Genomic DNA, 24,069 nt, shown 5'->3' on the forward strand with positions numbered 1-24,069 from the left:
CATATTATATTCATGAGCTTGTATTTCCACAACCATGAAGACATGCAAATTCTTTGTTTTACTGATTAGCCAACACAATCTGCCTGGCTCATTTGAACTACAGATTCCCGATGGTTTGAATGCATGGACCAGGAATCTTAAACTTTTCTTTTACACAGATGACAGCACTACCATTGAAAGCTTTGTGGATCACCAAACAATTTTAAATATTTAAAGCCAAACCAATAGATTGGGGGAGGTGAAGTGTTATGTACACTGAAGAGCATTAAAGCTTGGCTATTTCTAATTATTTGTAATTCATGTGCCCATAAACACATGTCTGTTACAGAATATTTGTCTAAAATAGGTCAACACTTGCCTGATGAATGGACATGAATCAAAGTTCTCAAAGTTATTCATACTCTTTGACCAGTAATCTTACTTCTAAGAATTTATCTGAAAGAGTTAATTAGAGATGCTTATTCAAACTAACCGCCCAAATAATAAAGGAAGAACAAAGAGGGATGGAGTCAGGGCCTCCAAAGACACAATAGTGATTCTGAGCAGTATTGAGTCTGAGGGAGTCCACCTGCCCACCCTTTCCCCAACTCCCACACACTTACTGGAGAATAGAGAAATGTTGGTAACAGGATAGCATAAATACCAAGCCAGATATGCCCAAGGCACTAATTCAAGTGGACCTTCCTCTTCCCTTCTCCTCTTCAGTCTTGCTGTACTTACTTCAGTTGCTTAGGGCCTGATGCTCCCGAAAATCCCGAGAGAATACTGATAAGCTTTTGGCTTCCACCAGTTAAAATCATCTGGGGAGCTTTGATCTGCAAATATCTCTAGAGGTGGCATGGGGCTGTGTAAATAAATGTTTCGAAATAGGACAGGGAAAGCAGTTGAAGTGTTAAAACAAGGACATTCTCATTCACTCGCACCAATGCATTCTCTGCCAAAATGTGTGATCTCTATTCTGTGGACACATAGAAGCTAAGTGAAAAGAATGGAAAGAAAGAGAAACTGGGCCACCTTGTCCCTCTTCGATTGGCTTCCAATTCTTTGAAGAGGAACATGGAAAGGCCAGAGGGGGTGAATTCCCTTAGTAGTACTCCATGGAATTCTAACTTCTGTCTTAATGTAGCAGGAGACAGTGTCAGTACTTCGTGGCTACATTCTTATACTCGTTCTACTTTCTATTTTAAAGTCAAAAGAGATTCAGACAGCATAAGGCAACATCCAAAGTGGTGTCCAATAACATTTTAAAAATTAATTAAAGCTATTATTATAAAAATAGCACATGCTTATTATTTAAAAAGTGATATTTGGGGGCATCTGGGTGTCTCAGTCAGTTGAGCATCTGACATCGGCTCAGATCATGATCTCACTGTTCATGAGTTCAAGCCCCGTGTCAGGCTCTGTGCTGACAGCTCAGAGTCTGGAGCCTGCTTTGGATTCTGTGTGTGTGTCTCTCTCTGCCCTTCCCCTGCTCGCACTCTGTCTCTCTCTCTCTCTCTCTTGATCTATCTCAAAAAAAAAAACAACAAAAAAACATTAAATTTTTTTAAAAAGTGTTATTTGCCCCAACCACCCTGTCTCACTCCCCAGAAGTAATAATTATCCATAATAACCTCAGTGTTTTTGTATAGATAGATAGATATAGATATAGATAGACATGTTTTAGTACAATAAAGCAATTGCTCTCAAATTTTAATGTAAATGATACAATCATCTGGGAAGTTTGCCTAAAATGAAGATGAGGCCCAGGTTGTTGGGTGATTTTGATTCAGGTGGTCTGCCCACCAGTCTCTAAGGTGGTCCCCCATCATTTACAACTTCTGGTGTTCATGCCCTGTGATTTCCCTCCCATATTGAACAGGACTGAATTTTGTAACCAGTAGAACATTATAGACACAATGAAGTGTCACTTCGATAGCTCCATCAGGAAAGTTGTTGTAGCCCCCACCTTGCATACTTGGATCACTCACTGTGCAGGAAGCAGCAGCTATGTCCTGAGGACAGTCCAGCAGCAGTATGGAAGGTCCTTGGGGCAGGGAACTGAGGCCTCCCAACAGCCAGCAGCAACTTGCTAATCATATGAATGAGCCACCTGGGAAGCGGGTCCTCTAGCTCTAGTCACGCCTTCAGATGAACACAGCCCCAAGCCAACGTCTTGACTGCAGCCTCAAGAGAGACTCTCCACCAGAATCAGCCAGCTCCGCCCTTCCTGAACTCCTAAGCACAGAAGCTTATGAAAAGATAAATGTTTGTTATTTGAAGACACTAAATTCTGTGGTATTTTGTTATAGAGAAATAGATAACTAACAACAGTTACATATTTTGCATCATATATTTTATGCCACAGGTGACTGAGTGACAAGTTAATACTCAACATATCAAGGCTAAAGTTGTTTTTTTAATGTTTATTTATTTATTTGGAGAGAGAGAGAGAGTGGGAGGAAGGGCAGAGAGAGAGGAAGAGACAGAATCCCAAGCAGGCTCTGTTCTGTCAGTGCAGAGCCTGACACGAGGCTCGAACTCACGAAACCATGAGATCATGACCTGCGCCGAAACCAAGAGTTTGGACGCTTAACTGACTGAGCCACCCAGGTGCCCCAAGGCTAAGGTTTTTATAGATGTAACTTATTTTGCTTCCAGATGTTAACAGTACTAAACATTAACACTTTAGAAGGTGATCTTTCCTGCTTTTAGTTAACAATACCATAGTTCTCTGGCAGAAGTTAGACATAGATCTCAAAACCCCCAAGAGATGGGTTTTTTTTTTTTTTGTCAGTGATAGGCCCAAGTATATCCACATGAATAATTCATTATTTATTACCAACCACTATGCTATGAAATTCAATTGTATTATCTCCAGTTTGTACTGTTCCTTCACTAGGTAAGTATTACCAACCCCATGTTAGGATGAGAGGGCTGACGTTCAGAGAGATGAGTTAAATGCCTACACTTCCAGCTGGTAAGAGGAGGAACCAGAATTGACTATTTTTACAATATCAGATCCAGGTTTTGTTATTGGCATTTGATTTACTACTGTGGCCATAGGCTTGGGTGGGAGTTGAGGTAGGTTATTTGCACTGGAACATTCTTTATACATAAGCAATCAGAAAATCAACAAATATTTTTTGAGTCCCTTTTGTTTGCCAGACACTGTGCTAAGGGCTAAGAAGTGAAAAAATGAAGGAGTGGGCTCTCCTTCTACAAAGTGTATAAATTGGGAGGCAACTTACCCAGATGTTACCCTTATTTTTTAGTAGAAGTCACAGAAGCTAAGAATTCCTTTAATAGCAGATGTTCAATACTTGCTAATAATAAATAAAGGAATATGAAGTGGTTTTTAAAAGCATGAATGGTACTCAGAATACATCTAGTCCAACTAACTTGTTTACAGAGGATGAGCCTGAAGTTCAGAAAGGGCATATAGCTAAAGAAAATGAAGTCAAATCTATGCCTGCTTGTGAGACTGAGTCCAGAGCTGCTTCCACTGAGGTCAGGTGGCCTCTAAAATCTGAGGGCTGTGACAGAAAGCCACCTCAGTTCTCTAACTTGTTATGAGACTGTAGACTGGCTGATGTCCCACCTCCAACTGCTTCCTTGCAGTGGTTCACAAACTTGCCTTGCGTGTTTGCCCCGACTGAGAAGCTTTTAAAACTCCAAAGCCCAGTTTGCACCCAAGCCAATTAAATGAGAACTTCCAGAGGTGGGCCCAAGTGGCAGGACTGGACAAAGCAGTCCAGGTGGTTCCATAATGTAGCCAGGTTTAAGAACTCCAGACTCAGATTTTGGTGACAGAGTTTTGCAGGCTCTTATAGGTTGTTTGTGTTACTTTGCTTGTCACCTTATAATAGGTTGGATAGTGTCTCCCCAAAATTTATGTTCTTATCAGAACCTCAAAATGTGGCCCTATTTGGATGTAGGGTTGTTGCAGATATAATCAGTTCATTTAAGATGAGGTTACACTGGAGCCCAGTGGGCTCTTAATCCAGTATGACTGGTCTCCTTAAAAGAAGAGGAGGAGGGCCACAGAGAAGGACACACAGGGAGGAGAATGTCATCTGAACACATGGACACAGAGAGGAGACAGCCCCGTGATGGCACAGGCAGACGGGAGTTACACGGTGCAAGCCAAGAGACCGAGTGTTGCGGGTAATCCCCAGAAGATAGGGGAGAGGCCTGGGCCTGCTGACACCTTGATTTTGGAATACATTTCTGTTGTCTGAGGTCACCCAGTTTGCAGGTTTCTTATTACAGCCCTAGGAAACTGCACATACTTCCAGACCAGTCTGGGTGTGTTTGCACACTGGTTTGCGTTTGGACGGTGCAGTTCCAGAAGACCAGGCCTCGGCTCTCCCTCAGTTGCACTCAGACAGCCCTTTGCTCCCTCGTGGGGCTTCTGATTAGCCAGTTGTTCATGGTTTGATCCGCTACTTTCCATTCACCTCCAGATCATCCCAGCTGCTGAAGAACCTACCGGGCCTCCTCTGTCCCTGACCTGTAGGACCCCTCAGAGTTCCCAAATACCCTTGATGATGGGTCTGGAGAACATTTTCCATATTCTACTTTTTCCTCTGCAATCTTTTGCTCTTTCATCTTTACCAAGGGAAGGGTAGAGAATGGCATTTGCATACAGATGCTAGAAGCAGGGAGAACTCATTCATTTTCTGGCTCCATCATTTAGTGTCCATGTGGTCATAGAAAAATGTTTTGACTTCTGTGAGCTTCAGTTTTCTAATCTGTAGAATGGTAGTAATACCTTCCATGCGGGGTTGCTATTATAAAGATGGAAAGGGGCCATGTTTACAAAGCAGATAGGGCAGTGTCTTCAACACCGAGTAGGGGTCCTGTAACTTCTCTCTTTCACATAGCTCTTCCCAATCAACCCTGACTTAGCCTTCCAGTTATCTCTCCTAACTGGTTCCATTTCCTCTTCCATGGCTCTCATGACATGTATTCTTCCAAATGAGACTGTAACCCCTTGAAATCCTTCTCTTCTATGGTTCTTTGAATTCTCTGGAGCCAGAGATTATAAAACTCACAGCTCCTCGTAATGTGGTAAAGTGATAAACTGTCATTCCAGCTCTTCAGATGTCCCATCTCCAGAGGCATCATGATTGGTTGTGAAGGAATTTCATTTTATAAGGTAAGAGGGGTGTGTGTGTGTGTGTCCACTTTATTTTAGAATTGTCTCAGAATTTATTTCTAAAAATCTATATTGCAAACTGTATTGGAGCCAGATGGAGAGGAAGGGGGTGTGCCCTTAGAAGGGAAAAGACATCCAATCTCTGTTTAGCATGGGACGTGGGGGAATTATTTCCAGAAACGTTTTGCAACAACAACAACAGAGGGAGCAAAAACGACTTCAAGTTAAGAAGAAACAAAAAAAGACATTGAAAGGGGAAAACCTAGTAAGAAAGTGATTGGGAGGGACAGGCTAAGTTTAAGGGTAGAGATTTTGAAAAGGAATAAAAGAACATAAAAGAATTTTTACATGAATCAGTAAATGAAGTAAAAATGTGAATGGATACAAAGGAAAGGTTTAGAGATGAAAATGTAAATGATTAAAAAAAACCCAGAGCTAAAAAGCTAAAGTAAAAATCAAAACAAATTCAAATGTATGGAATGGAATGGAAGGCATCATGTTAATGAAAATACAAAAAGAATAACAAAGGAAACTGTCTCTAAAACTCAGAAGGTTAAAGATTAAATAGGAAAGCAGGTAAATGAGATGAGACATTTTACTTATTTACTTAAAAAATTTTTAATGTTTATTTCTGAGAGAGAGAGAGAGAGAGAGAGAGAGAGAGAGCAGGGGAGGGGCAGAGAGAGGGGGAGACACAGAATCTGAAGCAGGCTCCAGGCTCTGAGCTGTCAGCACAGAGCCCGACATGGGGCTCAAACTCACGAACCACGAGACCATGACCTGAGCCGAAGTCGGACACTCAACCAATTAAGCCACGCAGGTGCCCCAAGATGAGACACTTTAGAAAGGAGGATAAAACACACTAAAATGACAGAACGAAAGGTATTTTAATGCTGATATAATAATAATAATAATAATAATACCACTAATGAAAAGCATAAGCAAACAAGTAAGTTGCAGCTGGTGCAATCTGCTGACTCTTCCAGGCTGCAGGTCTGGACCTTTAGGGATGAGACTGAGGTTCTCATAACCAGGCCTGGAGATCTGGAGCTATGGCTATTCCAGAGCTTGAAGACCAAGTCCCTTAGGCAATGCCCATTTTTGGTTGATGTGCAAAGGCAAGGAAGAAACCAATAGTCTTCTTCCTCTCCCTCCATTTCCCCCACCATGAAAAATCTTACACTAAGACCCTGACTTACCGTTTTGCTTTAAGGTCACCTTCCTATTTACAAGAAATCTTCATTAACAACAGAGCAGTCATTGGGCTTGCCCCAGTGGTTAGGGAGAATGACAGGGAAGTCAGCCTTTCTTGCAGACGGAGCTGCTCTTCTCTCACAGATACAGCTCCTGGCGTGGCCCTCAGTGTTCCAACCCCCATGACCTAAATTCAACCACCCATCTTCCTGCAGATGTGTTCCTCCCACACCACCCTGCCTACCTTGAACTCATTCTGCTGTTTAATGTATACCGTTGTTCTAATCAATGAAGCGAGTAACCTCAGAGTCCCTCTGGACTGCTCCCTCATGTCTACTCCCACACCTGATGGGTCACCAGGCACTGCCTCTTCTACCTTCCAAACCTCTCTTCTGGCTTTATCACCTCTGCACTTGTCCAGCCCTCGCTGTAAGTGAGAGCAATCCAAAGAGATAAGCAACGGTCCAGACATGAAGGACTTTAGGCTCCTTGTTTTCTTGCCAGGAATTTGAGAAGACAGTTTACAGAGATGTGTATTGTCTCAGAGGCAGAGGATATGAAGGAGAAGGGAAAATTGAGAGTCAGAAAAAGAATGATTAGCACTGGACTCAGGTCAATGTGCAGACTCCAGAAATGATTCCACAGCCCTGGGCATGCTTGGTGTTGCCCCACTTGACACACTTTAATGGAAGTGGTGTCATCTTAAGCAGTGGAGGTAGAATGTCAGCTTCTCTGTTGGTTGAAGGGGGTCTGGAGAGACAGTCTTCAGGGCTCCTGTCTTGCTTAACATATGTTTTATTCAAAGAAAAATCAGAAGATCTGAGAGACAGCGGAAGGCTCTGGGGCCAGGAGGCTTTTTAACAATCTGGTCAATCCATCTCTGCCTTTATTCCTCCACAATGGAGGAATGGCTCTTACTGTTATTAATACAGGAGGATCCAAGTCAAGGGACCTCAGGACACAGCCCCAGAGCTTTTTTTTCCCTTCACTAATCTGATTAGATACTCCATCTTCCGTTGCTATCTGATTCAGGCCAGCGCTGAGACACCAAGGCCTTGGAGGGAAGCGTTGGCACTTTCCTTGCATGGAGGCACTTTGAGTTTATCACGCTGTGAACTCACCGCATCTGGAGGGGGCTACAGGGTTGGGAGAGGAAGACATAGCTGCAAAGACTTCTGGCAACACCCTCTGACACTGGCATCCCCAGGAAAATCGCTGTCACTTGTTTGAAAAACAGCTTCACATAGATGTCGTGCTGATGGTAATCAGATTTAAAATTAGCCTTAACGTGCCTTCATCAAGGGAGGCTTAATTGCAGGGACCAATCAGTAGACAAAATACTACAACGACAGTTTTGCTGACAAAGTGATTCTAAACAAACCAGAGGATTTCGAAGGGGTAATATCTTCTCTGTGGAATCACTCAGTTTTGGGTGTTGCTAAAGCCCACCCCTGTTCAGACCCATCTCCTTATGCTCCAGGATTTATAAGGCTTATAAGGCTTTCCTTTGTGCAAACTCTAAGAACTCTTACCTCTTAGCTGGATACAGCAGGGGAGGGTGGGAAGCCCTCTGTTTACCAGCTCTGTGATCTCCCAGCAAGTTACTTATCCGCTCAGCCTCAGCGGATATATATATATATATATATATATATATATATATATATATATTCTTATCCCTGAGCTCCTCAAAGGTAAGGAATGTGCCTTACACACCTTCCTTTCTCATGAAGAACGTTTGAAAGAGCATTGGGAAAAACACTGAAATGGAATTTCTCTGATTATTGAGTGTAAGGTGGGGGAGATCACAATTCAGACTGACTTGGCCTGCATTTCTTTCCTCTTTGGTCTTCCGGTTGGGCTCTGTTAACATTTCTCTAATATCCTGATTCATCTAATTTCCATTGACTTTTCCCAATTTGATTTATGGGATTGACTTGCTAGCCTTCCCATCAGCTAGTACCAGACACAGAAACATAAGAGATATCCTCGTATAAAAAGTTGAGGGTGCTCAGACTGGCCAGGGGACTTTTTCAGAAGTTGTGGGGAGTGGCCACATGAAACAAGATGCCAAACACTAGAAAAAGATGGATAGAGTTTCTGTATGGGACCCCAAGGAAACTTGGCTAAACTGTGGGCAGAGTGATAGGAACAGACTCATTTTCCCTGGCTGATTCCACTCAGTTGTAGGTACAAACACATATAAATATATGGCATATTCTCAATTATACAGTATCTATCTATCTATCTATCTATCTATCATCTATTTATCTATCTATTAATATACAGAGAAATGCCTTGAAGGGGAATATATTAAAATATTAATAATCAATATCTTTATTAGATCATTTTCCCCTGTGTACATGGTTCTGAATTTTCCAAATTTTCTATAAGTGTTTTATAAATTGAAAAACAACAGATATTATTTTTAAAAAGAATGTAAAAAGCCATTTTCAACATGTCTGCCTGAACCTTATATTCGGAGGATTTCTCCTTCTCTGTAAATTGCAAGTGAGATGTTGGCAAGCTGCCGCTAACAGATAAATTGCTCTCCCACCGCCCCAGCTAGGAGTCACGTCTGGGTAACAGCTGCTTCAATAATGACTTTATTTGGTGATAGATGAATTCATGGTTGCTTTACAGATGTTAAAATGACTTAGGCCAAACAAAATTGCACATATGACTCTTTATGACTCCTCGCTTTGCTCATAGTAGGTGCTAGAAAGAGACAGCCCCTAGATGGGGCGGAAAGAATGATGGGACTCAGACGTTCTCTTCACAGAGGCAGGGTCAGCCCTGGGCACTTGCTCTTGGAGGGCTGTGCATACCTGGTAAATGGGTCAGCACAGAAACACTACCCCACAGCAGGCTCTGCTGAGGCCTGAAACTCCACTCCCGTTCTGGCTCTTACTCCCTCTTCTGCTTTGCATTCTGTGGTGATAGCATGTTGCTCTTTTCCAAGCGTAAACAGGAAAATGAAAAATATGGTCTTGAGAGGGAATGGTCTTCTTTCTCAAAGAGCCACTAGTCTGAAATGGGGAAAGTGCTAGAAAGCTGATTACAGGAAAAGCCATGGATGTTCCTCTTCATGAGGGAATGACTCAATGGCACCCAATGATAGGGCAAGTGTTATTTTTTAAAATGCTTATTCATTTATTTTTAGAGAGAGAGCATGAACATGTGCAAACATGGGGAGGGGAAGAGAGAAAGAGAGGGGGAGAAAGAGAGAATCCCACACAGGTTCCGTGCTATCAGTGCAGAGCCCATAGTGGGGCTCTATCTCATGAACTATGAAATCATGACCTGAGCCTAAGTCCAGAGTTGGATGCTTAACCAACTGAGCCACCCAGAAGCTTCACTTTTTTCTGTTGCATTTGAAGCACCTCCTCACAAGTTCTGGGCATATATTTTGGAATAAAATCTTCATAAATACCTATCCTGGCAGCTTTAAAGGACCATGATGACCCCAAAGAAAATGGGGAGGTAGCTAACGAAGTTATCTAAGAGCAAATATAAAAGAGAGAGATAGGCCAAGAAGAGAAGAGTTGGTGGATCCAGGATAAATAAATAAAGGTTTGTGGGGGTATTTTGAGAACAGTAAGGAAGTTCTGTTACAATTAATTACCAGGGTAAGACATTACAGACTCCAGATGAAAGATCTAGAACTGAGGCAGCTGTGAAGACTTGCTCAGATGTGAGGCTAAACAGGTAAGGCATGGCTTAAGGGACCAGGGACTGCAGCACCCAAGCAGGCTGGGGTATAGCACACAGTTCATGGGGTTTCTAGAGAAGCCTAGTGTTTTGGAGGTAAGGGATTCCATCAGCAAAATGTGATTGCCCACTTTCCCCCACTGAAGGGAGAACTGAAGGTTCAACTAGGATAAAAAAAAATTGCTTGGGTATCAGAGTGTGAAGGTCCACCAAAACCGTCCCTTTGAGTTAGTAGAGCCCATGGAGGCAGAGAAAACCACACTCAGCCCCAGATTCACCTCCTTCCTTATTGTGTGACCTTGGAGAGTGACCTAAATTCTCAGAGCTTTGGACTTCTCATCTGGGAAATAAGTAACACTACCAACCTCTTGGAGATGGAAGGGACACAATGAATGCATGGAAAGCATTTTGCACAATGTCTGCCACTGGGTGGTGAGTAAATGGCAGCCACGGCCACACAGGCACCACATTTCTCACGTCCAATAAAGGCCAGTTACAGAGATTACCCCATTATCCTTGGTGCCTCTTGGAATAACCCCTAGCTCCTTGCTTTCACTGTCTGCTGGCAATGCCTGACTCCTGCATGTTGACTCATTTTCCACTTTTAGTTCTATTCCTGCAGGTTGGATCACTGATCCTGGGTTTCCAGATAATATCCAGAGTCTAGCCCACTTATTCAGTATCCACCACTACCACAGAGGAAGGTAGGGGTAAGATTTGAATAGTGAAAATTAGGCTTCATAGTAATTCTTGAAGAAGAGTGTGAAAGTTATAGTTAACTATGAGATCCATATGGTCAGCAGCTAGCTTTGGAGGAAAAATGGAGTGTGTCCTGATTCTCAAACTCAAAGGGACCGAGTGTAGACATGTGTTTGCTGTGGATGTCTGAAAGGTCTTCTGTATTTATTATTTACTATTTTGACTATTTACTATATTGTAGATACTTTCTTACGAAACTTATAAATATGAATTAATATAATCCTTCAACAGTTGTTATAAAAGGATTTTATAAAGAAAGCTTTACAAACCAGAAAATAATTTACCATAAGTCACACAGTCAGCACGCATTACAACTGGAATTTGACATAGGATTTCAAAGCTTATATTTTCTTAACAACTCTACCACCATGACATTGCACAAGACCTGGGATTTCTCTCTCTCTCTCTCTCTCTCTAAAACACACATACAATTAGCTAGAAAAGCACTCATGAGTTATTATTTTTGGGTTCCTATTTTGTGCATTTTTTAAAAAATTATATTTCATATTATCAGAATTTCATATTTAGCAAATATGCTAAATCTCTTAGAATATTTGGTCAATAGTATTACACGGTTCTAAAACTCAAATGAAGGACATGAGTGGGAAGATGGTGGCATAGGAGGGTGCTGGGCTCACCTCGTCCTGCTGATCACTTAGATTCCACCCACATCTGCCTAAATAACTTAGAAAACTGCCAGAAGACTAGGAGAATGGCCTCTCTGGAGCCAAGCGTAGACAAGAGGCCCACGGAAGAGGGTAGGAAGGGTGGAGAGGCGGTGTGTGCTACACGGACTGGCAGGAGGGAGCTAGGGTAATGGAGGGGCAGCCAGCCCGGCAAGGCAGAGCCCCCGAGTCTGACTTGCAAAAGTGAAGGGGCTGGACTCCGTGAGTTCTGACAGCCAGCGGGACTTAACATCTGGAATGTTAAAAGTCAACAGCTCTGCTCTCGGAGAACTGGGAGGGTGAGAGGACACTGGGAGGGAGAATTGTTTAGCCACAGAAGGACAGAGCTCGGCAGGGGAACAAAGGTGCTGGCAAGCGCCATTTCTCTCTCCCATCTCCCGGCCGAAATTCCAAAGGGAACAAGTTCCCATCACTGAACTTGCATGCACCATGCAAACACCCAACACTGCGCTTCTGTGGATCCATCCCTCCTACAGGTCTGCCTCCCTCCTGGTACTGCAGGGCCCCTCCTGCAGGGGACCACCAATGGCAAAGCTAGCTAAGCCTACCCCTCCTGCCCCTGTGCCCCTTGTGGATCCACTCTGGCCAATATGACAGATCCCATCAAAGCAACACCACAAGCCTGGCGGTGTGCAAGCAGCTCAGACAGGGGCCACACCACTCCACAGTGAGTCCTACCCGTGGGAGAGGGGAAGATAAGGTACATACCAGTCTGACTGTGGCCACAGTGGTGGGCTGGGGACAGACATCAGGTCAGACTGCAGCCCCGCCCACCAACACAAGTTACTCCGGAGGACACAGAGGAAGTGCCCTGCAGTTAGTAGCCACAGCAGGAACTACTCAAAATAATGAAATGGAAGAACTCTCCTCAAAAGAAACTCCAGGAAGTAGCGACAGCTAATGAATTGATCAAAACCAATTTAAGCAATATAAAGGAACAAGAATTTAGAATAACAGTCATAAAATTAATCACTGGGTTGAAAAAAGTATAGAGGACAGCAAAGAATCTATTGCTACAGAGATCAAGCGACTAAGAAATAGGAGGAGCTAAAATATGCTATAAATGAGGTGCAAAATAAAATGGAGGAGACCACAGCTCGGATTGAAGAGGCAGAGGAGAGAATAGGTGAATTAGAAGATAAAATTATGGAAAAAGAGGAAGCTGAGAAAAAGGGAGATAAAAAAATCCAGGGGTATGAGGGGAGAATTAGAGAACTAAGCAATGCAATCAAATGGAATGATATCCATAACATAGGAATTCCAGAAGAGGAAGAGAGAGAGAAAGGGGCTAAAGGTGTACTTGAACAAATCATACTTGAGAACTTCCCTGATCTGGGGAAGGAAAAAAGCATTGAAATTCAAGAGGCACAGAGAATTCCCTTCAGACATAACTTGAATTGATCTTCTGCACAATATATAATAGTGAAACTGGCAAAATACAAGGATAAAGAGAAAATTCTGAAAGCAGCTAGGGATAAACACACTCTAACATATAAAGAGAGACCAGTAATACTAGTGGCAGACCTATCTACTGAAACTTGGCAGGCCAGAAAGGAATGGCAGGAAATCTTCAATGTGATGAACAGAAAAAATATGCAGCTGAGAATCCTTTATCCAGCAAGTCTGTCATTCAGAATAGAAGGAGAGATAAAGGTCTTCCCAAACAAACAAAAACTGAAGGAACTCATCACCACTAAACCAGCCCTACAAGAGATCCTAAGGGGGATTCTGTGAGTGAAATGTTGCAAGAACCACAAAGTACCAGAGACATCACTACAAGCATGAAACCTACAGACATCACAATGACTCTAAACCCATATTTTTCTGTAATAACACTGAATGTAAATGGACTAAATGCTCCAACTAAAAGACATAGGGTATCAGAATAGATAAAAAACAAGACCCATTTATTTGCTGTCCACAAGAGACTCATTTTAGACCTGAGGACACCTTCAGACTGAAAGTAAGGGGATGGAGAACTATCATGCTACTGGAAGTCAAAAGAAGGCTGGAGTAGCCATACTTATATCAGATAAACTAGACTTTAAATTAAAGGTTGTAACAAGAGATGAAGAGGGCTATACAATAATTATAGGGTAATTACATCAGGAAGAGCTAGCAATTATAAATGTCTATGCACCAAATACAGGAGCCCCCAAATATATAAAATAATTACAAACATAAGCAACCTTATTGATAAGAATGTGGTAATTACAGGGGACTTTAATACTCCACTTACAACAATGGATAGATCATCTAGACACAGGATCAATAAAGAAACACGGGCCCTGAATGATACATTGGATCAGATGGACTTGACAGATATATTTAGAACTCTGCATCCCAAAGCAACGGAATATACTTTCTTCTCGAGTGCACATGGAACATTCTCCAAGATAGATCACATACTGGGTCACAAAAAAGCCCTTCATAAGTATACAAGAATTGAGATCACACCATGCACTATTTCAGACCACAATGCTACGAAACTTGAAATCAACCACAGGAAAAAGTCTGGAAAACCTCCAAAAGCATGGAGGCTAAAGAACACCCTACTAAAGAATAAATGGGTCAACCAGGCAATTAGAGAAGAAATTTAAAAATATATGGAAACAAATGAAGATGAAAATACAACAATCCAAATGCTTTAGGATGCAGCAAAGGCAGTCCTGAGAGGAAAATACATTGCAATCCAGGCCTATCTCCAGAAACAAGAAACATCCCAAATACGAAGTCTAACAGCACACCTAAAGGAAATAGAAGCAGAACAGCAAAGACACCCCAAACCCAGCAGAAGAAGAGAAATAATAAATATCAGAGCAGAAATAAACAATATAGAATCTAAAAAAAAAAAAAAAACTGTAGAGCAGATCAATGAAACCAAGAGTTGGTTTTTTCAAAAAATAAACAAAATTGATAAACCTCTAGCCAGGTTTCTCAAAAAGAAAAGGGAGAGGACCCAAATAGATAAAATCATGAATGAAAATGGAATTATTACAACCAATCCCTCAGAAATACAAGCAATTATCTGGGGTGCCTGGGTGGCTCAGTCGGTTAAGCGGCCGACTCCGGCTCAGGTCATGATCTCATGGTTCGAGAGTTCAAGCCCTGCGTCGGGCTCTGTGCTGATGTCTCAGAGCCTGGAGCCTGTTTCGGATTCTGTGTCTCCCTCTCTCTCTGACCCTCCCCCGTTCATGCTCTGTCTCTCTCTGTCTCAAAAATAAATGTTAAAAAAAAAATTAATAAAAAAAGAAAAAAAAAAGAAATACAAGCAATTATCAGGGAATACTATGAAAACTTATATGCCAACAAAATGGACAACCTGGAAGAAATGGACGAATTCCTAAGCACGCACCCACTTCCAAAACTCAAACAGGAAGAAATAGAAAACTTGAACGGACCCATAACCAGCGAAGAAATTGAATCAGTTATCAAAAATCTCCCAACAAATAAGAGTCCAGGACCAGATGGCTTCCCTGGGGAATTCTACCAGACATTTAAAGCAGAGATAATATCTATCCTTCTCAAGCTGTTCCAAAAAAATAGAAAGGGAAGGAAAACTTCCAGACTCATTCTATGAAGCCAACATTAGTTTGATTCCTAAACCAGAAAGAGACCCAGCAAAAAAAAGAGAACTACAGGCCAATATCCCTGATGAATATGGATGCAAAAATTCTCAATAAGATACTAGCAAATCGAATTCAACAGCATATAAAAAGAAGTATTCACCATGATCAAGTGGGATTCATTCCTGGGCTACAGGGCTGGTTCAACATATGCAAATCAATCAATGTGATACATCACATTAATACAAGAAAAGATAAGAACCATATGATCCTGTCAATCGATGCAGAAAAAGCATTTGACAAAATTCAGCATCCTTTCTTAATAAAAGCCCTCGGGAAAGTCAGGATAGAAGGAACATACTTAAACATCATAAAAGCCATTTATGAAAAGCCCACAGCTAATATCACCCTCAATGGGGAAAAAACTGAGAGCTTTCCCCCTGAGAACAGGAACATGACAGGGATGTCTACTCTCACCACTGTTGTTTAACATAGTGTTGGAAGTTCTGGTATCAGCAATCAGACAACAAAAGGAAATCAAAGGCATCAAAATTGGCAAAGATGAAGTTAAGCCTTCACTTTTTGCAGATGACATGATATTATACATGGAAAATCCAATAGACTCCACCCAAAGTCTGCTAGAACTGATACATGAATTCAGCAAAGTTGCAGGATACAAAATCAATGTTCATAAATCAGTTGCATTCTTATACACTAACAATGAAGCAACACAAAGACAAATAAAGAAACTGATCCCATTCACAACTGCACGAAGAATCATAAAATACCTAGGAATAAACCTAACCAAAGATGTAAAAGATCTGTATGCTGAAAACTATAGAAAGCTTATGAAGGAAATTGAAGAAGATATAAAGAAATGGAAAAACATTCCATGTTCATGGATTGGAAGAATAAATATTATCAAAATGTCAATACTACCCAAAGCTATCTACACATTCACTGCAATCCCAATCAAAATTGCACCAGCATTCTTCTCGAAGCTAGAACAAGCAATCCTAAAATTCGTATGGAACCACAAAAGACCCCGAATAGCCAAATTTTGAAGAAGACCAAAGCGGAAGGCATCACAATCCCAGACTTTAGGCTCTACTACAAAGCTGTAATCATGAAGCCAGCATGGCATTGGCACAAAAACAGACACATAGACCAATGGAATAGAATAGAGACTCCAGAATTAGATGCACAAAAGTATGGCCAACTAATCTTTGACAAAGCAGGAAAGAATATCCAATGGAAAAAAGACAGTCTCTTTAACAAATGGTGCTGGGAGAACTGGAGAGCAACATGCAGAAGAATGAAACTAGACCACTCTCTTACAATATTCACAAAAATAAACTCAAAATTGATAAAGGACCTGAATGTGAGACAGGAAACCATCAAAACCCTAGAGGAGAAAGCAGGAAAAAAACCTCTCTGGCCTCAGCTGCAGCAGTTTCTTACTTGACACATCTCCAAAGGCAAGGGAATTAAAAGCAAAAATGAACTATTGGGACCTCATGAAGATAAAAGGATTCTGCATTGCAAAGGAAACAATCAACAAAACTAAAAGGCAACCGACGGAATGGGAAAAGATATTTGCAAATGACATATTGGACAAAGGGCTAGTATCCAAAATCTCTAAAGAACTCACCGAACTCCACACCTGAAAAACAAATAATCCAGTGAAGAAATGGGCAGAAAACATGAATAGACACTTCTCTAAAGAAGACATCCAGATGACCAACAGGGAAATGAAAAGATGCTCAACATCACTCCTCATCAGGGAAATACAAATCAAAACCACACTGAGATACCACCTCATGCCAGTCAGTGGCTAAAATGAACAAATCAGGAGACTAAAGATGCTGGTGAGGAGGTGGAGAAACAGGAACCCTATTGCACTGTTGATGGGAATGCAAACTGGTGCAGCCACTCTGGAAAACAGTGTGGAGGGTCCTCAAAAAATTAAAAATAGATCTACCCTATGACCCGCAATAGCACTGCTAGGAATTTACCCAAGGGATACAGGAGTGCTGATGCATAGGGGCACTTGTGCCCCAATGTTTATAGCAGCACTCTCAACAATAGCCAAATTATGGAAAGAGCCTATATGTCCATCGACTGATGAATGGATAAAGAAATTGTGGTTTATATACACAATGGAATACTACTTGGCAATGAGAAAGAATGAAATATGGCCTTTTGTAGCAATGTGGATGGAACTGGAAAGTGTTATGCTAAGTGAAATAAGTCATACAGAGAAAGATGGATACCATATGTTTTCACTCCTATGTGGATCCTGAGAAACTTAACAGAAACCCATGGGGGAGGGGAAGGAAAAAAAACGTTAGAGAGGGAGGTAGCCAAACCATAAGAGACTGTTAAAAACTGAGAATAAACTGAGGGTTGATGGGGGGTGGGAGGGAGGGGAGGGTGGGTGATGGGTATTGAGGAGGGCACCTGCTGGGATGAGCACTGGGTGTTGTATGGAAACCAATTTGACAATAAATTTCATATTAAAAAAACTCAAATGAAAAGAAAATAAAACAAAATAAAAGAAGTTGGTGTCCTTAAGTTTTAATCATGCAAAAATATTCTGCAAATTAAGTAAGGTCTCACTTACTGGACTGTCAAAACACATTTAGAAAAATGTGATTTTTTTAATGGTTTTTTTTTTGTTCATTTTTGAGACAGAGAGAGACAAAGCATGAGCAGGGGAGGGGCAGAGAGAGAGGGAGACACAGAATCGGAAGCAGGCTCTAGGCTCTGAGCTGTCGGCACAGAGCCCGATGCAGGGCTTGAACTCACAGACCATGAGATCATGACCTGAGCTGAAGTCGGAAACCTAACTGACTGAGCCACCCAGGTGCCCCAAAATGTGTTTGGTTTTAGGTGACATATTTTGAGTGGAACACCATCAAACTAGAGTGTTTATTGATGGTGAGCTATAACCCATGTGTCTTACTCCTTTCTGGCTGTTATATCAAAATACCACATACTGGGTGGTTTATAACAACAGACATTTATTTCTGACAGTTCTGAAAATTGGAAGTCCAAGGTCATGGTGCCAGCATGGTCAGGTCCTGGTGAAAGCCCCTTTCTGGGTTCCAGACCACTGATTTCTCCCTCTATCTTCACGTGAGGAAATGGATAAAGTTGCAACCTGGGGTCTCTTTTATAAGGACACAAATCCCATTCATGAGGGTTTCACCCTCATGACCTAATCACTTCCCAGAGCCCCACCTTCTAATACCATCACCTTGGGCACTATGTTTTTAACATATGAATTTTAGGGGACACAAACATTCAACCTATAGCACTATGTCATATAGGAAGGGTCAAAAGAAATAGGAAAAGACTGACAAGGACTATAATAGCTGTTTTCAAATATTCAGAATATTTCAGATATTTTCAAATATTTAAAAGTTGTCATGAAGAAGATGGATTGAATGTATGCATATGGCCTTAAGCGGTGCACACAGGATGGTTAAATGAAAGGTAGTAAAGGTAATGAATGTTCTTTTATTCTTATATCTACAGTAGTCTCCCATTATCCATGGTTTCACCTTCTGGGGTTCAGGCACCCCTGCTCAACTGTGGTCTTGAAGCAGATGATCCTCTTTCTGACATCATCAGAAGTTCAGTGGTAGCTTCATGCTGCTGCCTGCATCATTCACTTCCCTTCATCTCATCACGTAGGCATTTTGTCATTTTACAAAAAGAAGGGTGAGTATGATATATGATACCTTGAGAGAGAGAGGGCCACATTCACTTAACTTTTACAGTGTATTGTTATAATTGTTCTATTTTAGTATTAGTTGTTGCTGTTAATCTCCTACGGTGCCTAACTGATAAATTAAACTTTACCATAGGTATGTACACCTAGGAAAAAACTTCATGTAAATAGGTTTTTGTACTATCTGCAGTTTCAGGCACCCACTAGGGGTCTTACAATGTACTCAGATAAAGGAGACTGCTGTGTTCAGATTTTTCTGCATCAGTAGGGGGCATTTTGGTAACCATTTGGGTTCTGGGCACTATAGTTTTCCAGCACAGGCTTGCTTGATGATGGTCTTCCCACACCTGGATGGTCGGTTAGATTCATGACTACTGATATGACTTGACTCATTAAATCTCATCATCCAAATAGGCAGATTAGGGGCACCCGGGTGCCTCAGTCAGTTAAGTGTCTGACTTTGGCTCAGGTAATGATCTAACAGTTTGTGAGTTTGAGCCCCGAGTTCAGCTCTGCACTAATAGTGAGGGGCCTGCTTGGAATTCTCTCCCCCTCTCTCTTTCTGTCCCTTCCCCACTCCTGCTCTCTCTCTCTAAATAAATAAACATTAAAAAAAAGCAAAATAAGTTTTTCTTATTTCAAAGGCAGGGCATATATGTATTACAAGAATCTGAAACAGAACTGGCAATAAACAAACAAGCAAACAAATCCTCAGAATTCCATCCAAATAGAGAAAACCATTAAAAACACCTTGGTATATATTCTTCTAAATCCTTTTCTAAGCATATTTAATATACACAGTTACATTTAAAAATAAAATACACCTTTCTTTGAGTGTGTGTCGCGTCCATGAAATATAGCCAGACCAACACTAAACCATCCTGCACACCTAGAAAACTGATCTGAGGATTCACACAACAATCTGTACAACCTGAACCACAGAACTCAGCAGGTACGTGGCACGGAGAGGTAAACTGGGGGAGGGAGAAGCTGCAGGGAGGCAGGGAGCCGCTTTTGTGGGCAGAGAGAGGATGGAGACGGGTGGGGGTGGGGTGGGGAGGAAGAATATGGGAAAAGCACCCCCCTAAAAAGCAGCTGGAGAGAAAGTGAAAAAGTGGAAACAGCTGCAGGGACTGAACTGAAAAGGGAGAAATGGAGAAAGGAGAAAGGAGAAGGTATAAATTCCATTAAGACCATAAACAGGGGGAGCGCAGAATCTGAAATGCCGCAGCTCCATACCTGGCGGTGCTCTGGTGGGAAGGGCAAATCCTCAGGAGCAGAGTGGAGTCTGGGGTTCTTCTGGCCACACGGGGAGAGCCGGTTCCCCTGCTGGGAGGACACCTAGTAGTGACTGTGAGGGTCCCCCAAAGGCAGGCCCCAGTGGACCTGGGAGAACAACCACATTCGCTGGTGCTGGAACAGGTCATTAAGGGTGAAGCCTGGTGCCAGATATGTGTTGTGATTTTCCATGATCCAGGAAGTGCTGCTGCTACGCTATATTGGGAACTTTTTCTGGGGTGGGCTGGCACCCGGCCACAGTCTCTGGGCATTGGCAGCAGCATGGTCCTGCCAGCATTCCTGGCTGTGGCTGGCACCTGACCATTGTTCAGTAAGACCCTCTATAGAGGGGCAGAAAGGGTCAAAGCCACAGTCCCTCAGAAGTAAGGGTTCGGGAAAATCAGCCGCATATGAGACAAAACTCAGGAGGGAGATGCTGCCTGGGGCTTTGTCACAGACTGTGTAAAAGCGGGGAGTGGCTGGAGGCCAAAGACAAAGGACAGGTGCGTGATTGCCTATCTGGGAGAACAGAGTTCCGATACCAGAGGCTGGGTAGCTGGGTGATGCCATTTTCACCACTCCCATGCATGCACACACATACCTACAAGCACCACAACAATCCACCCCAGTAAGCTAAGCAGTACCATATAGTGGAGAACAGAGTCGTTACACTAAGCCCCTACCAACTGTGCCAATCTCGCTCTTCAGAAACACAAATCTCTCCACCTGCTTAGTTTATGGACTATAAAGCACTTCATAGTTTGAATACTAGGGGAAAACAAAGTAATTTCAGTCATATTTCAGTCTGTTCGCTGGTCCATCTATTCAATTTTCTTTTTTTTTCTCTTTTTTGTTTCTTTTCTTTTTCTTAAATACAGAAAGAAAAAATTCATTTTTATTAAAATATTTTTCTTTATTTTTTCTACTATATTTTTTACTTTTGTGTACATTTTCCCAAATTCTAATTTACTTCCATCATTTCATTTTAGTCTACTTCAGTGTATTCATTTTTTCAAATTTTCAAATGATATCCTTTTTCTTTTTTTTTCCTTTCCCCTTTTTTCTCTAATCTATCAATCCCCTTTAAACACTCAGACTAAAACAACCTACGATCTAGCATCATTTATTAGATTTTTTTGTGTGTTTGTTTTTAATATTTTAATTTTAATATTTTTTAAAATTTAATTTTTTTAAATTTTAATTTTTCTTTATCTCATTAGTTCCTTTTCTCCCTTCAAAATGACAAAATGAAGGAATTCACCCCAAAAGAAAGAGCAGGAAGAAACGACAGTCAGGGATTTAACCAACACAGATACAAGCAAGATGTCTTAACCAGAATTTAGAATCATGATAATAGGAATACTAGCTGGAGTTGAAAATAGATTACAATCCCTTTCTGTGGAGATAAAGGAGATAAAATCTAGTCAGGATGAAATAAAAAAATGCTATAACTGAGCTGTAATCTCGAATGAAATCCACGGCGGGAGGATGGATGAGGCAGAACAGAGAATCAGTGGTATAGAGGACAAACTTATGGAGAGTAATGAAGCAGGAAAAAAAAGAGGGAGATTAAGGCAAAAGAGCATGATTTAAGAATTAGATAAATCAGTGACTCATTAAACAGGAACAACATCAGAATCACAGGGGTTCCAGAAGAGGAAAAGAGAGAAATAGGGGTAGAAGGGTTATGTGAGCAAATGATAGTGGAAAGCTTTCCTAACCTGGGGAAAGACACAGCCATCACAATTCAGGAATCACAGAGGACTCCCATTATATTCAACAAAAAAACGACTATCAACAAGGCATATCATAGTCAAATTCACAATATACTCAGGCAAGGAAAGAATCATGAAAGCAACAAGGGAAAAAAAGTCTTTAACTTACAAGGGAAGACACATCAGGTTTGCAGTAGACCTATCCACAGAAACTTGGCAGGCCAAAAGGAGTGGCAGGATATAGTCAATGTACTGAATCAGAAAAATATGCAGCCAAGAATTCTTTATCCAGCAAGGCTATCATTCAAAATAGAAGGAGAGATAAAAAGTTTCCCAGACAAACAAAAATTAAAGGATTTTGTGACCACTAAACCAGCCCTGCAAAAAATTTTGAGGGGGACTCCCTGAAGGGAAAACAAAACAAAACAAAACAAAACAAAACAAAACAAATAAAGACCAAAAGCAACAAAGACTAGAAAGGACCAGAGAACACCACCAGAAACTCCCAACTCTACAAGCAACATAATGGCAATAAATTCATATCTTTCAGTACTCACTCTAAACGTCAATGGACTAAATGCCCCAATCAAAACACACAGGGTAACAGAATGGATAAGAAAACAAGATCCATCTACATGCTGTTTACAAGAGACCCACTTTATCTAAAGACACTTTCAGATTGAAAGTAAGGGGATGGAGAACCATCTATCATGCTAATGATCAACAAAAGAAAGCCAGAGTAGCCATACTTATATCAGACAATCTAGACTTTAGTATAAAGACTGTATCAAGAGATGAAGAAGGGCATTATATCATAATTAAGGGGTCTGTCTACCAAGAAGACCTAACAATTGTAAACATTTATGCGCCAAATGTGGAAACACCCAAATATATAAATCAATTAATCACAAACATAAAGAAACTCATTGATAGGAATACCATAGTAGTAGGAGACTTCAACACCCCACTCACAGCAATGGACAGATCATCTAGTCAAAAAATCAACAAGGAAACAATGGCTTTGAATGACACACTGGAGCAGATGGACTTAACAGACATATTCAGAACATTTCATCCTAAAGCAGCAGAATATACATTCTTCTCCAGTACACATGGAACATTCTCCAGAATAGACCATATACTGGGACACAAATCAGCCCTCAACAAGTACAAAAAGATCAAGATCATACCATGCATATTTTCATACCACAACACTACGAAACTTGAAATCAACCACAAGAAAAAATTTGGAAAGGTAACAAATATTTGGAGACTAAAGAACATCCTACTAAAGAATGAATGGGCTAACCAAGAAGCTAAAGAGTAAATTAAAAAGTTCTTGGAAGCCAATGAAAATGATAACACCACAACCCAAAACCTCTGGGATGCAGCAAAGGCAGTCATAAGAGGAACGTATATAGCAATCCAGGCCTTCCTAAAGAAGTAAGAAAGATCTCAGATACACAACCTAACCTTACACCTTAAAGAGCTGGAAAAAAACAGCAAATAAAACCCAAAAGCAGCAGAAGACAGGAAATAATAAAGATTAGAGTAGAAATTAATGCCATTGAAAGCAAAAAGCAAAAAACAAAAAACAAAAAAACAAAAAACAGTAGAACAGATCAATGAAACCAGAAGCTGGTTCTTTGAAATAATTAACAAAATTAATAAACTACTAGTCAGTTTGATCAAAAAGAAAAAGGAAAGTACCCAAATAAATAAAATCAAGAAAGAGGAGAGATCACAACCAACACAGCAGAAATAAAAACAATAATAAGAGAATATTATGAACAATTATATGCCAATAAAATGGGCAATCTGGAAGAAATGGACAAATTCCTAGAAACATATACACTACCAAAACTGAAATAGGAAGAGGGGCGGCTGGGTGGCTCAGTCAGTTAAGTGGCCGACTTCAGCTCAGGTCATGATCTCGCAGTCCGTGAGTTTGAGCCCCGTGTCTGGCTCTGTGCTGACAGCTCAGAGTCTGGAGCCTGTTTCAGATTCTGTGTCTCCCTCTCTCTGACCCTCCCCCACTTGCACTCTGTCTCTCTCTGTCTCAAAAATAAATAAACGTTAAAAAAAACTGAAACAGGAAGAAATAGAAAATTTGAACAGACCCATAACCAGTAAGGAAATCAAATTAGTAATCAAAAATCTCCAAAAAAACAAGAGTCAAGGGCCAGATGGCTTTCCAGGGGAATTCTATCTACTAAACATCTAAGGAGGAGTTAACACCTATTCTCTTGAAGCTGTTTCAAAAAGTAGAAATGGATGGAAAACTTCC

The sequence above is a fragment of the Panthera pardus genome, unplaced genomic scaffold, assembly GCF_024362965.1.
Source record: "Panthera pardus isolate Hobbes unplaced genomic scaffold, ASM2436296v1 HiC_scaffold_8, whole genome shotgun sequence".
NCBI lineage: Eukaryota > Metazoa > Chordata > Mammalia > Carnivora > Felidae > Panthera > Panthera pardus.